The sequence below is a fragment of the Vigna unguiculata genome, chromosome 11 (assembly GCF_037176805.1).
Source record: "Vigna unguiculata cultivar grain cowpea cultivar isolate G323 ecotype 2 chromosome 11, ASM3717680v1, whole genome shotgun sequence".
Classification (NCBI taxonomy): Eukaryota; Viridiplantae; Streptophyta; class Magnoliopsida; order Fabales; family Fabaceae; genus Vigna; species Vigna unguiculata.
Window position 1 is genome coordinate 25011624 of NC_140802.1, and position 20641 is coordinate 25032264.

At 37.7% G+C, this 20641-nt stretch overlaps 1 long non-coding RNA gene across 1 annotated transcript; it reads right to left on the reverse strand.

The window, feature by feature from the left end:
• Positions 1–10092: 10092 nt before the first annotated feature.
• LOC146881640 (uncharacterized) lies at positions 10093–19156 on the reverse strand. The gene is made up of 2 exons (XR_014986312.1): positions 18459–19156; positions 10093–10496 (listed from the first exon to the last, which is right to left on the reverse strand). It is a non-coding gene; the product is annotated as an uncharacterized LOC146881640 (long non-coding RNA).
• Between the last annotated feature and the right edge of the window lie 1485 nt (positions 19157–20641).

Genomic DNA, 20641 nt, shown 5'->3' on the forward strand with positions numbered 1-20641 from the left:
AAACAAGATAATCCTTCATCATTTGGTATCTAGAGCCTAGGTTATCTTGAATATGGTATTTTTCATGTGCTAACCTTCTCTTGTTGTAGCTATCTTTGTATGGTTCAAATCCACTTCTATTACACACAAAAATAGTGCTGGTAGAAAAACGTGACGATTTTAAAACATTAAACTCCACCAGATCAGCGGTTCATAAATTACGTTTTTGGTGTCAAAAAATTTGGTAGTCTAGTTTCTAGAAAAAACCAACGCATTTGGAGTTCTATGGAGAAAGTTATGATCAAATTAGTAAGCAAAGGTCAGATTTGCCAAGAATACGTGATCAACATTTTCAGGTTTTGTTGTGGCAGTTTGGCTACAGTTTTTGCACCTCTTTAAGCTCCTAAATGTGTTTGGATAATGTGTCTTTGGATGCTTACTCTTTGAGCCTCAAATCCATGAGTTTAAATGCCTGATAACTACATGTTTGTGTCTTTGTGTATGTCATGTTGAGTCTTTAAATGTGCCTAACTTTTGCTTGAGTCAGATGTCATATGTTAACTTGAAGTTTTCTTGTTCTTGTTTTTCCAAGTATTTGAATCTTGCATTCACTTTATGTCTTGCTTGATGTATGCTCTATGAAATTGATTTTGGCCTAAAACTTGAGGAACTAAGTGTCCAAGCCTCCTAAAACTCTTTCCCAACATTGTATGAAACTAGTTGTGGAAAGAAGAAAATTTTGCACCAATTTTTGCCTAAAAACCGAGAGCAACCTTGCTCCTTGGTGAACTAAAAGTGTGTTTTTCACTAGGTGTTATGCTACTAGTTTTTCATACTTGAGAATTGGGTGATATTGGCTAATTAGTTCCATGCTTTAACTTGGTTATGATCTTTCTTGGTGTATGAATGATTTAGGACTAAGGAATGCATGTTCAAGTATTTTCCATGTCATTCTTATAATGTGTTTTTCTTGTTTTAGTCTTGTTAAAAGTTTGCAACTTTTCTTCTTTAGAGTTTAGCATTTCTTGTTTTTGTGCTTTTCTTGCTTGTCTTTAGGTACTCTTGGGTTTGTCATAGTATGTTTGTCTTCTTGAAATTCTTGAGTGTTTGAACCGAGCCACTTGTATGCAAGAAAAGGAGTTTTTGAACAAAGTGTTTTCTTCACTCCTTGGAGGAGCTTTGAGTGTAGCCTTGCCTTGTTACTTTGGGAGAGTGAATAAACACTTGGGTTACATTTTGGGTTGGAATTGGTCTTGGTTTTCATGTTGTCTAACCCCTAATTCATTTATTTTGTTTTGGCTTTGAGTGTTTTTTTGTAGGAATCATGGCAAGTTCATCAAATGCACCTACTCCAAACAAAAAACAATACATTAATGAGATTGCTTCGGGGTTTGGAGTTGTCTAGGAATGAGTCCTTTGAACAATTGAGAAAGGATAAGGAGCAAAGTGACCTAAGAATCCAAGAGCACATTCAAAGGCTTGAAGTTAGGGAGCAAGCAAGAGAGGCTAGGAAAAGAGGGCATTCTAGGCACAACCCATCACAAGAGAAGCAAACTCCAAAGATTCCTAAGTTCAAAGGAGAAAATGACCCAAACATCTACATTGAGTGGAAACAAAAAGTGGACCAAATTTTTACCATTCATGTAGTTAGTGATCAAAAGCAAGTAGATTTGGTAGTCTTAGAGTTTGAGGATTATGCCATGACTTGGTGGCATCAATTATGTATTGACAATATTAACCAAGAGTCACTCGCGACTTCTTGGAGGGACCTTAAAAATTTGATGCGCGCTAGATTTGTTCCTTCCTACTATAGGAGGGAGACTCTTTTGAAGCTCCAAAGGCTTCAACAAGGATCCATGTGTATGGATGAATATTACAAGTTGATGGAGTCCATGCTTCTAAAAGTAGGACTCCAATTTGAAAGTGAAGAGGAAAAGGTAGCTAGATTTGTGAGTGGGTTAAGGAGGTACATACAAGATTTAGTAGAGTTATATGAGTACTCCTCTCTTGACAAAGTTTTACATTTGGCCACCAAAGTTGAAACTCAATTGCAAAAGAAAAAAGAGGCTAAGAGGAGTGGTTCATACAATGACTACTATTCTAGTACTTGGAAAGATAAAGAAAGAAAACATGATAAATCAGCACCCAAGAGTTCCCAAGATCCACCTCCTTGGACTAATTCATTTAAGCCTTCTAATGAAACTCCTAATTCTTCTCAAGGTATAAGGACAAGTTCTATAAAATGTTTTAAGTGTTTGGGATATGGGCACATAGCTTTAAATTGTCCTACCAAAAGAACCATGGCCTTAAACCTTAAAAAAGAAGTAGAGAGTGAACATTCTTCTCCCCCTTCCCCCAAAAGTACTTCTTCCCACACTTCTTCTTCAAGTGAAAGGATTAAACCCCTTGAAGTTGGATTTTTAATGATAAGGCACCAACTAAGACAAGTTTCCAAGGAACTTGACCCTTCTCAAAGACAAAACCTTTTTCATTCAAGGTGTCATATTAATGACAAACTATGTCCCCTCCTCATAGATAATGGAAGTTGTGTAAATGTGGCTAGCACAAGGGTTGTGGACAAGCTTGGCTTGAAAACTATCCCTCTTGCCAAGCCCTACAAGCTATCATGGCTTAATAAAGAAGACATTAAAGTAACTCAACAAGTCCTCATTAACTTTTCAATTGGAAATTTTAAAGATGAGGTGTTATGTGATGTTGTGGCTATGGAAGCAACTCATATTTTGCTAGGTAGGCCATGACAATTTGATAGAAAAGTTTTTTATGATGGCCATGCTAACACCCATGCTTTCTCCTTCCAAGGCAAGAACTTCACACTCATACCTCTCTCACCCAGTCAAGCAAATGAGGACCAAAATAAAGTGAAAGATAAGAGAAAAGATGAAAAAGAAAAAGAGCAAGTTACCTCCAAAGTGTTACTTGCCTCCAAAAAAAGATTTCCAAAGCAAGATGGACATCACCATTCTTCCTTCTCTTGCAAGGCTCAAAAGGAAGACCCAATGCGCAAGCATGAGAAGAAGATTGGTCTAGAAAAGAGGGATGACCTAACCAAAGATAGGGGTAGTACCCTTAGAAAGGATGGAACAAGAGCTCATAAAAAGGAGGCGCAAAACCTCCCCTAAATCAAGTCAAGCTCCATTTACAAAGGCTTAAAGAATTTGTGGTCAAATTCTCTCCAAGAAGGGGAGGATGATAAAGGATTAATCCCAACCAAGGATGGAGGCACATGCTTAAGAAGACTAAGCATGTTTAGAAAGGAAGTTCACTAATCCTTCATCCCTTTCATTTGTATTTGTTATTTTTGATTCCCTAAGTTGACTTAGTTGAATTAACTTTAGTTGACTTGTTGACCTTTGACTAGGTTTGACTTGTTGACTATAGTTGACTTGACTTAAGCCAACATGCTAATCAATGTTTATTTACTTTGTACGTTAATTAGGAGTAAGAAAGCAATGCTAGGTGGCGCATGGTGATTGGGGAGCATAAATGATGTGGATGAGAGAGTAAAGCAAATGCATAAAGCATAAAGTAAAAGGCATAAAACAAGTGTACCTATGTACCTTTGGTCTCATTTGTTTTTAGCACACTTTGGACACTTTTTGGAGACATATGAGACACATTCTTTGTCTCCTTTTGTGCTAGAACGAAATTAGTCTTGCACACACCATAGTTGGCTCTTTTGTCTCTCATTTTTGTAACCTTCACATCTAGATAGCTTGCTGATGAAGGATTATCTTGTTTCTTTTTAAGATTATTGAATATGGTGTGATTTGATTAGGAAAGCTAACTAAAATCCCCACTGGACATTAAGATAGCAAGCTATCTAGATGTGAAGGTTCCTTTCACAAAGCTCAAGAGAAGAAGATGATGGATTGATTCAAAATAAAAAGGAAATGGAAAACACATAAACCATAGAAAACCAAGAACAATTAAAGGAAGAAGAAAACATAAAATGAAAAGGAAAGAAATGGTAAAAATGTGAGAAGAACGCCACTACAAGGCTAGGCTAGAAGCCATGGCAACCTTGAAGATGATTGGATGTGTGTTGCCACTTGCTATTCAAGATAAGGCTTAAAAGTATTCACTCCCTAGGGAGGAAACTCTCACAAATGGTGGAGACACAATAGTGTTTTTACTTCAAAATGTTCAACCCTTTTACATGTCTAGGAGCACTCCTTATATAGAAGAGTTTAGGGGCCTCTAAGCAAATAAAAGATACCTAAGGATGTCTCTACAAAAACCTAACCCTAGCTTCTAGAAACTAGGTCAAATAAGGTTACAAAAATGAGAGACAAAAGACCTAACTATGGTGTGTGCAAGGCTAATTTCGTTATAGAACAAAAGGAGACAAAGAATGTGTCTCGTATGTCTCCAAAAAGTGGCCAAAGTGTGCTAAAAACAAAGGAGACCAAAGGTACATAGGTACACTTGCTTCATGCCTTTTACTTTATGCTTTATGCCTTTGCTTTACTATCTCCTCCACATCATTTATGCTCCCCAATCACCATGCGCCACCTAGCATTGCTTTCTTACTCCTAATTAACCTACAAAGCAAATAAACATAGATTAGCATGTTGGCTTAAGTCAAGTCAACTATAGTCAACAAGTCAAACCAAGTCAAAGGTCAATAAGTCAACTAAAGTTGATTCAACTAAGTCAACTTTGGGAATCTAAAATAACAAATACAAATGAAAAGGATGAAGGATGAGTGAACTTGCTTTCTTAACATGCTTAGTCTTCTTAAGCATGTGCCTCCATCCTTGGTTGGTCAATATTTCATCATCCTCCCCTCCTTGGAGAGAATTTGACCACAAATGCTTTAAGCCTTTGTAGACGAAGCTTGACTTGATTTGGGGGAGGATTTGCGCCTCCCTTTTATGAGCTCTTGTTCCATCCTTTCTAAGGGTATTAACCCTAGCTTTGGTTAGGCCATCTTTATTTTCTAGACTACTCTTCCTCTCTTGCTTATGCTTTGGGCCTTCTTTTTTGGCTTGGGAAGAGAAGCAAGGTTGATGCACATCTTGCTTTGGAAGATTTTGTTTGTAGGCAAGTAACACCTTGGTGAAAGCTTGCCCCTTTTGTTTTTCTTCTTTATCTTTTCTTATTATATTTCTATCCTTATTAACTTCTTAAGGTGACAGAGGTTGTAAAGTGGTCTTTTTCCCATTTATGAAGAAAATGTATTGGTTGGTATGACCATCATGTAAATTTGTTTATCAAATTGCCATGGCCTACCTAGTAAGATATGTGTAACTTCCATGGGAAAAACGTCACATAACACCTCATCTTTGTAGCTTCATATAGAGAAGTTAATTAGGACTTCTTTATTGGCATCTATTTCTCCCTATTTACTTATCTAAGCAAGCTTGTAGGGCTTAGCATGAGGAATGGTCTCTAAGCTAATCTTTTCCACCAACCTTGTGCTAGCTACATTGGTACTACTTCCTCCATCAATAATTAGAGAGAAAACCCATTTGTTAATTTTGCATCTAGATTGAAAAATGTTTTCTCTTTGAGTTGGCTCAATCTCACTTTGATCTTGACCTATCATGCACCTTAATAACATAGGGTCTTTCTCAAAATTTTAGTTTTACTAGAGGAAGAAGATTCTTTTGAAAGAGAATGGAGAGATGAATGTTCACTTTCAACATCATTACTCTTCTTTAAGATCATGGTCCTTTTGGTTGGACAATTTAAAGCAATGTGATTATAACCCAAACATTTAAAACATTTAATGGAACTTGATCTTTGAGAAGTGGAATGGTGAATGTGATCACTTAGTGACTTACTTTTACTTGGTGGTTCTTGATGAGAGTTAGAAGGGAACTTATCATGTTTGTTTTTATCCTTTCCCTTCCATGATTGACTAAAGTAGTGGATAGGTGAGTAACTCTTCTTTGCCCTTCTTTTTCTTTTCAATTGAATTTCAATCCCAAGGGCAAGTGTGAAAACATTTTCAAGAGTGGAGTACTAATACAACTCTACTTGGTCTTGTATGTCTCTCCTAAGATCACTCACAAATCTTTTTATTTTCTCTTTGTTAGTTTCTTTTATTTCAACCCTACACATTTGAGACTCTAATTCTTTAAAGTACTCACTCACACTCATAGAACCTTGTTGAAGCCTTTGGAGCTTCAAAAGAAGTTCCTTCCTAGAGGAGGGAGGAACAAATCTAGCGCGCATAAGAGTTTTAATGTCCATCCAAGAAGCCGCGGGTGGCCCTTGGTCATAATTCTTACAAACTTTATGCCACCAAGTATTGGCATACTCTAAAAATCCTAAAACTACTAGATCAACTTGTGCTTGATCCTTTACATGATTTTCATTGAAAATTTGCTCAACTTTAGCTTCCCAATCAAGGAAGATTTTGGGATCACTTCCACCATAGAACTTAGGAATCTTTGGAGTTTGCTTCTCTTGTGATGGGTTGCACCTAGAATGCCCTCTTTTCCTAGCTTCTCTTTCTTGCTCTTTAGCTTCAAGCCTTTGAATGTGCTCTTGGATTCTTAGGTTACTTTGCTCCTTGTCTTTTCTCAATTGTTCAAAGGACTCCTTCCTAGACAACTCCAAATCTCGAAGCAATCTCATCAATGCATTGTTTTTGTTTGGAGTAGGTGCATTTGATGAACTTGCAATGATTCCTACAACAAAACACTCAAAGCCAAAACAAAATAAATGAATTAGGGGTTAGACAACATGAAAACCAAGACCAATTCCAACCCAAAATGCAACCCAAGTGTTTAGATCACTCTCCCAAAGTAACAAGGCAAGGCTAGCACTCAAAATCCACCAAAGGAGTGAAGCAAACACTTTTAAAAACTTGTTCAAAACCTTTCAAATGCAATACAAGTGATTTGGCCACAAAATCCCAAGAGTTTCAAGAAAAGAAAACTACTAAGACAAAACAAAGAATACCTAGTGATAAGCAAGAAAAGCACAAAAACAAGGAAAGGTAAACTCTAAAGAAGAAAGGTTTGAGACAAAACTTTTAACAAGACTAAAACAAGAAAAACACATTTTAAAGACTCTATGGAAAGCACTTGACAAGCATCTTCAAGTCTTAAATCATGCATACACCAAGAAAGATCATAACCAAGTTAAAACATGGAACTAATTAGCCAATATCACCCAGTTCTCAAGTATGAAAACTAGTAGCATAACACCTAGTGAAAAACACACTTTTAGTTCACCAAGGAGCAAGGTTGCTTTCGGTTTTTAGGCAAAAATTGGTGCAAAATTTTCTTCTTTCACAACTAGTTTCATAAAATGGTGAGAAAGAGTTTTATGAGGCTTGGACACTTAGTTCCTCAAGTTTTAGGCCAAAATCAATTTCATGGAGCTTACATCAAGCAAGACATAAAGTGAAATCAACATTCAAATACTTGGAAAACAAGAACAAGAAAACATCAAGTTAACATGTGACATATGACTCAAGCAAAAGTTAGGCACATTTAAAGACTCAACATGACATACACAAAGACACAAACATGTAGCTATCATGCATTTAAACTCATGGATTTGAGGCTCAAAGACTAAGAATCCAAAGACATGTTATCCAATCACATTTAGGAGCCTAAAGAGGTGCAAAAACCGTAGCCAAACTGCCACACAAAACATGAAAACGCTGAGTCACGTATTCTTTGCAGATCTGACCTTTGCTCACTAATTTGATCATAACTTTCTCCACAGAACTCCAAATGCGTTGGGTCCTTTTTTTCTGGAAACAAGACTCAGAGAGCTTTCTTTTGACACAAAAAAGTAATTTTTGGACTGCTGAGATGGAACATTTTAATGTTTTAAAATCATCACGTTTTCTGCCAGTACTGTTTTTGTGTGTAATGGAAGTGGATTTCAAATATACAAAGATAGCTACAACAAGACAAGGTTAGCACATGAAAAACACCATATTCAAGATCACCTAGGCTCTAGATACTAAATGATGAAGGATTAACTTGTTTCTTTTTAAGATTATTGAATATGGTGTGAGTTGATTAAGAAAGCTAAGTGAAATCCCCACTAGACATTAAGATAGCAAGCTATCTAGATGTGAAGGTTCCTTTCACAAAGCTCAAGAGAAGAAGATGATGGATTGATTCAAAACAAAAAGGAAATGCAAAGCACATAAACCATCTGTACTAACCACAACTAGCACACTCACACCAACAACACTCGCCAACCCGAGCCACAACTCAAGAGTTCCTCGTGTTCATCTGCTATCCCGAGCCACAACTCAAGGGACGTCATTCTGAGCCATAACTCAGAAAATGCCACGTGCTTAACCCCTATCCCGAGCCACAACTCAAGGGATACGTTCTGAGCCACAACTCAAGGAACACCAACAAGTACACCTTTAAGATATCTTAGAAGTCTTATAAACCATATATCACAATTCAAACTCCAAACTAATCCAATCCAGCACAATCGATTGCCTTGAAACAAACAATTACTCAACCCTTCGCTTAAGCTTGAAGCCTTCGCCTCAACACCTAAACCTACCTCGCTTAAGCTAGGTTACCTTGCCTGAGCGAGTACCTCGCACAAACAAACCTCGAACTCTCGCTTGGGTGAGTCTTACTCGCCTGGGCGATACCACCTTTCGCACATAACACAAAAATTATCGCCTAGGCGGTGAGTTACACAAATACCAGTTAATCCCTCGAATTCTCGCTTAGGCGAGAGGCTCTCGCCTGAACGAGACGTTCTTCGCCCACCACAGAGCTGCACGTCTGAGCGAGATGCTCAAGCGAACCCATCTAACCCTCCTAAGTTCTCGCTTAGGTGAGGAACACTCGCCTAAGCGAGATGGCCTATCACCCAAGACCACAATCCTTCGCTCACGCGAGACGCTCAAGCAGAAACAGGCTCAATTCTCTGCTAATCTTGCGTAGGCGAGCCTGGCTCGCTTGAGCGAGAAATGTAGACTTCTGCACTATTTATACACGCAAACACCAGTACCACAGTCCAAACCACATCCCAATCCAATACCAAGCAATTTAAAGTAGTGCACAAGCTTATGAACATAATTTAGACCCAATATGATCCCAAAAATCCAAGTTGAACCATACACAACATGTACAACGCAGAAAATTGTCATATTCATACAATTGGTTAAGAGTTTCAATAAAACAATATCAAAACACCCAAACCCCTAATTCACATCATATAGAACACGAATTTCATGGCATATAATAATCAAAACTATGCGCATAACACAACTGCACGAAAATTAGGTTCAGCTCCCTTAACCTGGAATTTCCTTACTTAACTTTGAAATTGGAAGGTTCCTTTGATCACCAATGGCTTGCCTTATCACCACCTCAATTACCCCCTTTAATTCACTCACAACTCTCTATTTTACCTTGGATTTGTGCCCTCACAAAGCTCTCTGAAAACAACCTCTCAAAAAACCCTTCTCTCTCAAATTTGTCTTTTAAAGGGCCTTAATGCTAGGTTAATGAAAAAAAAAACAAAATTGGTTTTTATGGTGAAGTTAATTGCTATTCAAGGCCATTATTAGTTGTTTTTCAGCCCCAACTGCCCCCTTCTGCTAGGGTTTTCTATACACTTTCATATTCAAGTCACGACCAATTTCTAGCAAAAAATAGTTAAATTTGGATTCACCAAGGTTCGAACCCATACCATGCACATTATCAAATCAATGCACAACCACTCAAGCAAATCATGTTTCGTGATAATTCACAAAATTCTATAATTATGTTATCACTCAACATGATCACGCATATTATTAAAATAATAAAAATCCAATAACACATAATTGGCATACATAGGACTCAAACCCAAGTCCTCTCACACAATCAAAGTACTCTCAACCACTTCAACTAGTACTTTTCCATGTCATATAAATCAGAATTTAATGTTATAAAGGCTCTCACTACCCGCATTTATTAATTAATTACTTATTTAATTAATTAAATTCCCTGGGTCTTACACTTGTTGATTGATGTAAAATTCCTTGGGAAGATAAAAAATAAAAATGTGGAAAATGCAGCAGAAAAATATTCCTTAGCATTATCACTTCTGAGGATTTTAATTATCTTCCCAAATTGGTTCTTAATTTCATTAAAGAAGGACATAAATGGATAAAATTCAGATCTTTCTTTCATTAGATAAACTCAAGTACATAGAGAGAATTCATCAATGAACATTACTAAATAGTTAAAACCAAAAGAAGTGACACAACTTGGTCCCCAAAAATCATAATGAACAGTAGAAAAAACAAAATTACATCGTGTCTCAGACTTTTTAGGGAAGAAAGATCTAACATGCTTTCCTAACTGACACTATTCACAATTTAAGGCTTGAATGTGTTTGAGACTTGGAACCATCATCTTCAACTTGGACAAACTTGGGTGACCCAAACAATCATGCAAAAGTTTTGGGGATGACGTTGCAAAATAGGATACTAAGGAGCTTGGTTTTAGGAAATAAAGTCCCTGTGACTCATGACCTTCTCCAATCAAACGACCCGTACCATGTTCCTATATAGTAAAGGAATTAACAATAAAAGTTATAGAACAATTTAAGGAATAGGTCAATTGGATTCTCAAAGAGATTAAATTGTAAAGACAATGTGGAATGTACAAAACAAAATTTAAATTTGGTGAAGGAAATAAAAAAACTTTGCCAATTCCTTGATATGTCAATTTGGATCCACTTGAACAGTAATAAAATGAGAGATGGATGACCTGAGGCACCTGAATCAAGAATCCATGGACTAAGACCTTCCATAGATTGAGAGATGCATGCAATTGACATTGAAGGGGATTGGCCAAAATTGTTGGATTTCTCAGATTTGTACCTCAAAAATTCTTGGTACTCTTCATCAGAAATTCCAGATTCTGAATGATCGACTTGGACACATGAGCAACTTCACCAGGAAAACCATATAAGGAATAACACCTATCTTGGGTATGGCCCATTCTATTACAATATGAGCATTGAGGACTACCACTTCGACCACCACCTCCTCCACGGTTGCTCCGACCTCCTCCTCTTCCTCGTGGTGCTACCATTGCTGATCTTTCAAAAACATAAGTTGAACTTTCATCTTTGACCAGTGTAGGTACACGAAAAATTCTAGTAACTAAGTTGTCCATGAAGGGATTTGATCACCAGCTAAAACTTGATCACATACATGATCAAAAGTCGAGTACAAACTCCTCAAAATTAAGACCATGCAAAACTTATTTAATTTTGTTTTATATCTTCTAATGAATCAGCCACAAAAAATCTCTTTAATTCTGCTACTACATCCCTAGCCTTTCCTATATGAGAGACCATATCATGATTGATTTGTTTCAGTGAGGCTACCCTTTTCCATAAAGAGAAGCATGTCTGGTAAGGTCTCAAAATGTCTGCCACTTAGGTTTCTCTTTTGATTGCCATGAAACAACACACAACTAAAAATCTAATTTCTGCCACTTAGGTTTCTCTTCCTCTAAAATAGTAGAGACATTCTTTTCAAGATGATCATGATAGCCTTGACCAAGAAACCATAACTCCACCGAAGTTGACAAAGATGAGTAATTTTTCCAGTTCAGTTTTGTAGAGGTAATAATAGGAGTAGCTAATAGAGAGGAAGACATTCCACCCGTAGAAGCCATTAAAAAAAACCTAACTTTTGAGAAGAAACCCTAGGTTCAAGCTATAACCACTAAAACAGGAAAACAATAGCACAAATACGCCTAGGAGGCTTCGGCGAGATGAGCGCAAGGTGGTGGGGCACAATTCCGACGCCGGGGAGGCAACATATGGTGAACACGCGCTTGAAGGTCGTTGGAGAGTGGTGGTGCATGGTAGTGCATACAAAGGTTTCAAAGGCCGCGACTTTCGAGGATAGGTTGCGCTCCTCGAGGTGCACCTAATCTTGACTTCGTCGGAGTGGATACAACAATGACAACAAACTGCACAACAGACGGTGGCGGAAGACGACGACAACCATTGTCACAAGCAATGAAGATGAACCATAGAAGATCTTGATACCAACTTGAAGAGATTTTAGAGAAAATAAAACAATGAAATCTTGTCAATGTTATAGTTTTACCATTGTTTATGTTGGGTTTATATATATTTTTCACATATGGGTTATGGTTATAGTCATTGAGAGATTGCGTGGTTATATGACATTGGTCTTATACATTTGGTATCAGTTTTACACCTAAACCTTAAGGCAATGGTGTTATGGGCCTTTATTCTTATATAGTGTTTAACTTTGTCTTTTCTATCCAATGTGGGACTTTGACTCTTTTTGACTCACACTTGGACTATTCCCTACAATCTCCCCTCAAGAGTGAGTCCCTTGTCCTTTTTTTTTTCTTTTCATATGATATATTTCCCTTCAAGTGTATGAGTGACCCCTTTTTGGTTATGGTTATGAGGTCAGTCACTTCGGTGACCCCTTTTTGGTTATGGCCATGCGGTCAGCCACTTCAGTGACCCCTTTTTGTTATGTTTATGGTTATGCGGTTAGTCATTTTGAACCATCGACTTTGATACCACTGTTGGATTTATATATATTTTTCATATATGGGTTATGGTTATAGTTATTGAGATATTGTGATTCTATATGGTTATGACATTGGTCTTACACATATACAAGGTGTCAACACCAAATTTTGTCCGGTTAATAAGAAAAATTAATTAAGTTAAAAGAAAAAAAAAACATTACAAAAAAGTCAACATTAATTTGGATGTACATCTATACTCCTATTCTTTATTTATTTATTTATAATTTTAATTTTAATTTTGTCTTGCTTTTTATTTATGTATTTTATTTATTTTGTTTTGTTTTATTTTATTTTATTTTATTTTTATGTTTTTTATTTTTACTTTACTTTATCTTATTTTAATTTCAATTTCCATTTTATTTTATTTTCACACCATTTTGTTTTTAGTCTCCTAAAAAATATATAAAATGTATAAAATGAAAAAAAAATGATTTGACTCGACTATGCCATCCCTTTCTGGTTCATGCAAAAATGTTATAGCCATTTTCATACGTTATCATGTTCTCGGAGGTTCTTAGCACAAAAACAAAAATGTTGGATATCAGTGTATATTACTGTAGCAATAGTCGTAGCAGCAAAGCTAGAGGGTGACTGGAAGCAGAGCCACTGAGAAGGATAACTTCCTAGCATGGGAGCTTACTGGCACGAGAGGATTTTACCATTTCAAAAGGCAGTTGATAACACACCATAAGGAAGGACAAAAAAAGGAGATATTGAAAAGATACTGGAAGAGGAGAACAAGGAGATGGATATGCTCCCTGGGAGGACTTGAATAGAATTTCATCACACAAAGGAGAATAGAGGTCAAGGAAAAGAAAAATGACTAGAGGCCGCCAGTAAGCTAAGGAGTTCCGAGAAGTACGCACAACACCAGTAAGCTAAGGGGCTCCGAGAGGTGAGCACATTACCTCCGAGAGGTGAGCACATTACCTCTGATACTTGAGTGAGCGATGTTGTCGGCGAGTCGGAGTCTCGAATGGTGGTGGTCTTGGTCGCGACGGCCACAAGATGTCGTGTTTAAGTGAGCCACTTCGACGCAAGAAGAGGAAGGGGAACTCCACGGCTACAGGAATCTCCGACAGTGCTCTCTGCAAGCGGCAATGGCGCCGTGGCGGCAGTCCAGGTCGCGGCGGTCTGAGTTGGCAAACGCGAGGTTGGAGCGGCGTGGTGTGCAACGATGGGACTTCGGGATTCGGCCTATCTCGCACGCGGGAGAAAAACGAGAAGGGGGGCGATTCAGGGAGTTGGGTTCTCGCCGGCGATGCTTTCGGTGGTGACTGGTGTAGGCGACAGCGCGTCTCGTCGGCCTGGGACTTGCGGCAACGACACTGGTTGTTGGAATTTTGGTGGCTCGAAAGAAGGGAGGAAGGGTGTCGTTGGTGAAGTGAAGAGAAGTGAGGCTAGAGTTCAAATTAGGGTTCTCTTTTTTTTCTAATTTTAAATAAGTTGAGTCTGAACGCTTTTTTCTCCACCCACCACCTCTTTTATATCTGCAGCCTCGGATGTTTTAATCTCGCACCCCTGCTCACACCCCACATTAGTTAGTGCTTGTTTGATTTGGGTTTGCTTTCCTTACTTGATGCACCCCTGTTTTCGCGCCTATACCCCATGTGTTTGTTTTGGACTTGTTTATTGTTACTATTTGCAGTCCAGGTTTCACTACACACACCTCCAGTGAGTACTTCTTGCACCTCCAATTCTACTGACTCCACCATTCATTTGTATTTATCTCCTATTTTGGGATCTTTTTATTTTACTCCATGCACCTCCCACTAATTACTTCATGCACTTCCCACTAATTACTCATGCACCCTTATCTCTTGTTTTCCACTTTTGTCCTTATTTAAATAAATCTCACCTTTTTAATTTCTTCTCTAAAAAACAAAAATATTTAAAAATTATAAAAATTACAAATAATAGAAAAAATAAAAAAGGTTCTCTTTCATCTTTATTGTGTTTGTCCGATCGCTCGCACTGCGTGACACTCATTTCCAAAAAATACCAAAAATAGTCTCTTTTCTCTTGTAGAGTTTGTCCGACCGCTCGCGTCGTGTGACACATATTTTCAAGTAATTCAAAAATACCAAAAAAATATAAAATTTCAAAATATAGAAACATCAACATTTTCAAACAAACAATCTTTTTAAGAACTACGTTATCCTTTATTCTCCCTTGTGAGATATGTAGGAGCAAGGCCAGTCTTTGTGAGGTTCACCTCCAAAAAATCAAATCATTTTCTCAATTATTTTCCAAATCGTTTCTCCTAAAGAACTACGTAACCCTGATTTCTTATTTCGAATGAGAATACGTAGGACCAAGGTCAATCCTTGTCGAGCCTAAAAAATTAAAAAAATGTTTTTGTTTCTTTTTAGCATTTTTGTCTTATTATTTTTGGGGAAAATTAACATTTTAAAAATGACATCGACTTTGCATTTTTAATTAAAGGTACCGCCCTCGGGTGAGCGCTTTAGGGTGTTAACACCTTCCCTACGCGTAATCGACTCTCGGATCCAAAATCAGGTTTTTCACAGACTTGTCTTATTTTTATGGTGTTTTGTAGTTTTCCAGAATAACTATGGTGGCGACTCCAAATCTCTTTTCAAACCCATTTTCTTTTTTAGTTTGTCTTCCCGTCGCGATTCCGGTTGCGATAGATGGCAACTCCATTAGGAGCGCTAGAGAGTCAAGCCATTTAGTTAGATATGCAAACTTGATGTGATTTTCCATGATGTTTTCTTTCCCCATTCTTTTGTTTGTATATTGTTGTCTCTATTCGCATTTGTATATATTTATCTCTTGGAATATTTGGGTGTCAATTGTTTTCCTTATTTTGTTGTATATCTGCCTGGGAAATTTTCTGATTGTTTTGCAGGTGGGTTTGGTTATGCATCATTCTCTCTTCACACACACACATTATGCATATCATGAGTGGGGCCTTGTACTCGGGTCTGTGTAACTTAGAATTAGAGGGGATTGTGTAGCAGTGCCACAATGGATGAACTTCCCAAGTTGTCATTGTGAGAACCCCAAGTAGAGTTTGTTTGCTCCTTTGGTACTCTCACTTCTTGTTGACCACCAACTGCTGTGAGAAATGCCATGGAGTGGGCCATAACTCTAATGACCTCGACCATTAGGTACTAGGAAACCATCCTTGTGAGCGCATGTACTTCACCTTAGATCTTAAGCGCCAAACCTCTGTTAAGCACAAAGGGAGATCGCTTGCTTTAATCATCATCTTTTGACGTGCATAATGTACATGTGAATAAGTGCCTATTGAGGCACAATCACACATAGCATTTTTATATCATACATCACATCTCATGAAAATCAGCGCCTCTTGAGGCATAAACATAAGGCATAAACATGCATTTCATTATGCCACTCTGCATTCCTGCATTTCATTATGCCACTCTGCATTCCTGCATTTCATTATGTCACTCTGCATATCATGCATGGTGTTTTCAAATAATTGTATCACATTTCATCATCATATATGGGAATAAATGCCTCTTGAGGCACATGCATTACATCTCATGTAGGTTTTTCAATTAGTTGAATATCATGCATGGTGCTCATTAATCGCATCGACATACAAGTGAGTAAGTGCCTCTTGGGCACAAACTTGCATTGCAATTGTTGTCTTTATTCATATTGGCATGTACATAGTTTTTTTAATCCATATCATGCATCTCACCTCATACGAATAAACAGTCTTTGCAAAAATGAGAGGAAGGAAATAAAAGAGGTTGTCACATTTTGAGCCACTTGTTTTTCTCGCATCGTCAAACTCACTTCTTTTAAAAAAAAGAGAGGATCATGGAGTGTCACGCTTTCCTGGGGTCAAATGTTTAATCAAGAACAACGACTTGACTTTTTCTTGTGAGACGTTCGTGTGCGCATGGTTTGAAATAGTCCATCCTTCGGCTTCCTTAAAATGAAGGATTTGCCCTATCAACATTGACATTATCCAAGTTGATAAACATAAACCCTTAGGGTTGGTAGATTTTCTAAGTTTATCCTTGTCTACACTTGTTGGGTGGTCCTTGAATCCATTAAGACAAAAAAAAATTATTAAAAAAAAATTGGACAAAACATGCTTTGATCAAATCAGTAGGTTAAATGAATAGATAATGTTTGATATCATATCTTTTGAAGCATTGATCTAATCTGCATAACATGAGATTTTCAAACTCATCCTTTTTTCATTACATTTTCGCCTCAAAGCCTACATTTTGAATTTCATGGAGGATTAACATAAAAGATGCACTCTAGCCTGGATAGACTGCGAGCAAATCTCTTAGCATGAAAATAAAAAAAATGTTTGCTAGATTGAAAACTTGAAAGGGTGGTTTAGGAAAAAAAGAGACAAGAATAAAAGCAAGGGACAAACTGTAACATGAACCAAATATTTTTTTCCTAAGTTAAATTTCTTGAAAGAGAAAATAATCATGTTTTGGAAATGATGTGTGGCCATGTTTCTTTATCATAAAACATAAAATGTGATCCTTAGTTACCCTTTTGAGACTTAAAGGAGCAAATAATTTTCTTTCAAATTACCTTGAAAAAGGGTCACCTCACATTGTGGTTTGCACTTTGGTTTGACAAACGGTTCACCAATAAAAAAAATCCATCAGAATCGAAATGTTTGAAAAAGACAAAAAGAAAAAAAATGATGATGATGATTTGGTTACATCAAGAAGAAAAAAAAAGGAGAATCGATGTTTAGAAAAAAAAAAGAGAAATGGTGAACACATAAGAGGCAAATGAATTTATGATGCAACATTATTCAAAGATCATTATTCCAAAATACCATCTTCATACCCTTAGCCTTGACCACGATACAAGCATAATAAAGCCCACACAGATCCAAGACTGATTGCCGGTACCTTTCAAAAAGTTTAATTCATGGAAATCATATTGACGTGATGAAAGGTTTGTCCAAAATCCAAAAAAAGGGAAAAATAAAAATTGAAAACTATGTTTTGAGATTTGCTTTCAGGGATTCAGACAGTTTTTGATTCACATGTGCCAAAAGCTCTTTAAGATAACCATGGTTAACTAGTCAGATAAGAGGCATCCCCTTTCATTGTTTCATTCTTACCCTCTTCAAGGACTCCATCATCGTTTCTTACTAGATCCTCCACTCTTAGCACAAACCTTGTCCAACCTTTTCATATAATTGTCCAACCTTTTTCTCTAAAACCGAACTAGATAGTTGCTTCATTTCACCATTCATATCACTTGTCATTTATCCCAAGTTAGGGCAATTTCACCCTAACCATCATGGTCACGCTAGGGGCAACTTTTGAAGTCCACCGTCACTTTATAACCTCTCCATGCCTTCCCATAACTTGGGCAGATCAAACACAATTTGTGCGTCAATCAGGTCCTCAAATCAGAGAAATCTTTGAATAAAATGAAAAAAAATGATTTGACTCGACTATGCCATCCCTTTCTGGTTCATGCAAAAATGTTATAGCCATTTTCATACGTTATCATGTTCCCGGAGGTTCTTAGCACAAAAACGGAAATGTTGGATATCTATGTATATTACTGTGGCAACAGTCATAGAAGCAGAGGTAGAGGGTGACTAGAAGCAGAGCCACTGAGAAGGACAACTTCCTAGCACGCACGGGAGCTTACTAGCATGAGAGGAATTTACCGTTTCAAAAGGCAGTTGATAACACACCATAAGGAGGGACAAAAAAAAGGAGATATTGAAAAGATACTGGAAGAGGAGAACGAGGAGATGGATATGCTCTCTGGGAGGACTTGAATAGAATTTCATCACACAAAGGAGAACAGAGGTCAAGGAAAAGAAAAATGACTAGAGGCCGCCAGTAAGCTAAGGAGTTCCGAGAAGTAAGCACAACACCATTAAGCTAAGGGGCTCTGAGAGGTGAGCACATTACCTCCAAGAGGTGAGCACATTACCTCTGATACTTGAGTGAGCGATGTTGCCGACGAGTCGGAGTCTCGAATGGTGGTGGCCTTGGTCGCGACGGCCACAAGATCTCGTGTTTAAGTGAGCCACTTCGACGCAAGAAGAGGAAAGGGAACTCCACGGCTACAGGAATCTCCGACAGTGCTCTCTGCAAGGGACAATGGTGTCGTGGCGGCAATCTAGGTCGCGACGGTCTGAGCTGGCAAACGCGAGGCAGGAGCGGCGTGGTGTGCAACGGCGGGACTCCGAGATTCAGGGAGTTAGGTTCTCGTCGGCGTGGTGTGCAACGGCCTATCTTGCGCGCGGGAGAAAAACGAGAAGGGGGACGATTCAGGGAGTTGGGTTCTCGCCGGCGATGCTTCCAGTGGCGACTTGCGGCAGCGACACTGGTTGTTGGAATTTTGGTGGCTCGAGAGAAGGGAGGAAGGGTGTCGTTGGTGAAGTGAAGAGAAGTGAGGCCAGAGTTCAAAATTAGGGTCTGAACGCTTTTTTCTCTGCGCACCACCTTTTTTATATCTACACGCTCGGATGTTTTAATCTCGCACCCCTACTCACACCCCACATTAGTTAGCGCTTGTTTGATTTGGGTTTGCTTTCCTTACTTGATGCACCCCTGTTTTCGCGCCTATACCCCATGTGTTTGTTTTGGACTTGTTTATTGTTACTATTTGCAGTCCAGGTTTCACTACACACACCTCCAGTGAGTACTTCTTGCACCTCCAATTCTACTGACTCCACCATTCATTTGTATTTATCTCCTATTTTGGGATCTTTTTATTTTACTCCATGCACCTCCCACTAATTACTTCATGCACTTCCCACTAATTACTCATGCACCCTTATCTCTTGTTTTCCACTTTTGTCCTTATTTAAATAAATCTCACCTTTTTAATTTCTTCTCTAAAAAACAAAAATATTTAAAAAGTATAAAAATTACAAATAATAGAAAAAATAAAAAAGGTTCTCTTTCATCTTTATTGTGTCTGTCCGGTCGCTCGCACCGCGTGACACTCATTTCCAAAAAATACCAAAAATAGTCTTTTTTTTCTCTTGTAGTGTCTGTCCGACCACTCGCGTTGTGTGACACATATTTTCAAGTAATTCAAAAATACCAAAAAAATATAAAATTTCAAAATATAAAAACATCAACATTTTCAAACAAACAATCTTTTTAAGAACTATGTTATCCTTGATTCTCCCCTGTGAGATACGTAGGAGCAAGGCGAGTCTTTGTCAGGTTCACCTCCAAAAAATCAAATCATTTTCTCAATTGTTTTCCAAATCGTTTCTCCTAAAGAACTACGTAACCTTGATTTCTCACTTCGAATGAGAATACGTAGGACCAAAGTCAATCCTTGTCGCGTCCAAAAAATTAAAAAATAGTTTTGTTTCTTTTTAGCATTTTTGTCTTATTATTTTTGGGGAAAATTAACATTTTAAAAATCACATCGACTTTGCATTTTTAAGTAAAGGTATCGCCCTCGGGCATGCGCTTTAGGGTGTTAACACCTTTCCTATGCGTAACCGACTCTCGGATCCAAAATCTGGTTTTTTGCAGACTTGTCTTGTTTTTATGGTTTTCCAGAATAACTATGGTGTCTACTCCAAATCTTTTTTCAAACCCGTTTTCTTTTTTGGTTCGTCGTCCCGTCACAATTCCAGTTGCGACAAGGCATTTGACACCAGTTTTATACCAAAACCTTAAGACAATGGTGTTATGAGCTTTTATTCTTATATAATGTTTAACTTTGTCTTTTATATCTAATGTGAGACTTTGACTCTTTTTGACTTACATTTGAACTATTCCCAACAGTTTATATAAAAAACAAATGGGCAGAATACAAAAAGTCAAGGCAGAGCCCTAACCCTAATCCTAAAGATGGGATCCATACATTATAATTAGAGATAGTAAATGTTCTAATTTACAGAAACAGAGTGAAATAGAAACTGCTATGTACAATCGGAGATTGTTCTTCCTTAATTACAGCTGTACAATTAATCAGAATATTTGCTCCATGATTTAGCAAACAGCTGAATATAGGCTTTTCTATTCTTGTCTCGATACCCAATGGTATGAATACCCATACTCAGAAATTAATTCCTAGAAACAATTGAGTTTAAATGGAACGCTAGAAGACTACTAAAGAACATGTATTTCTACTCTCAAATCAAA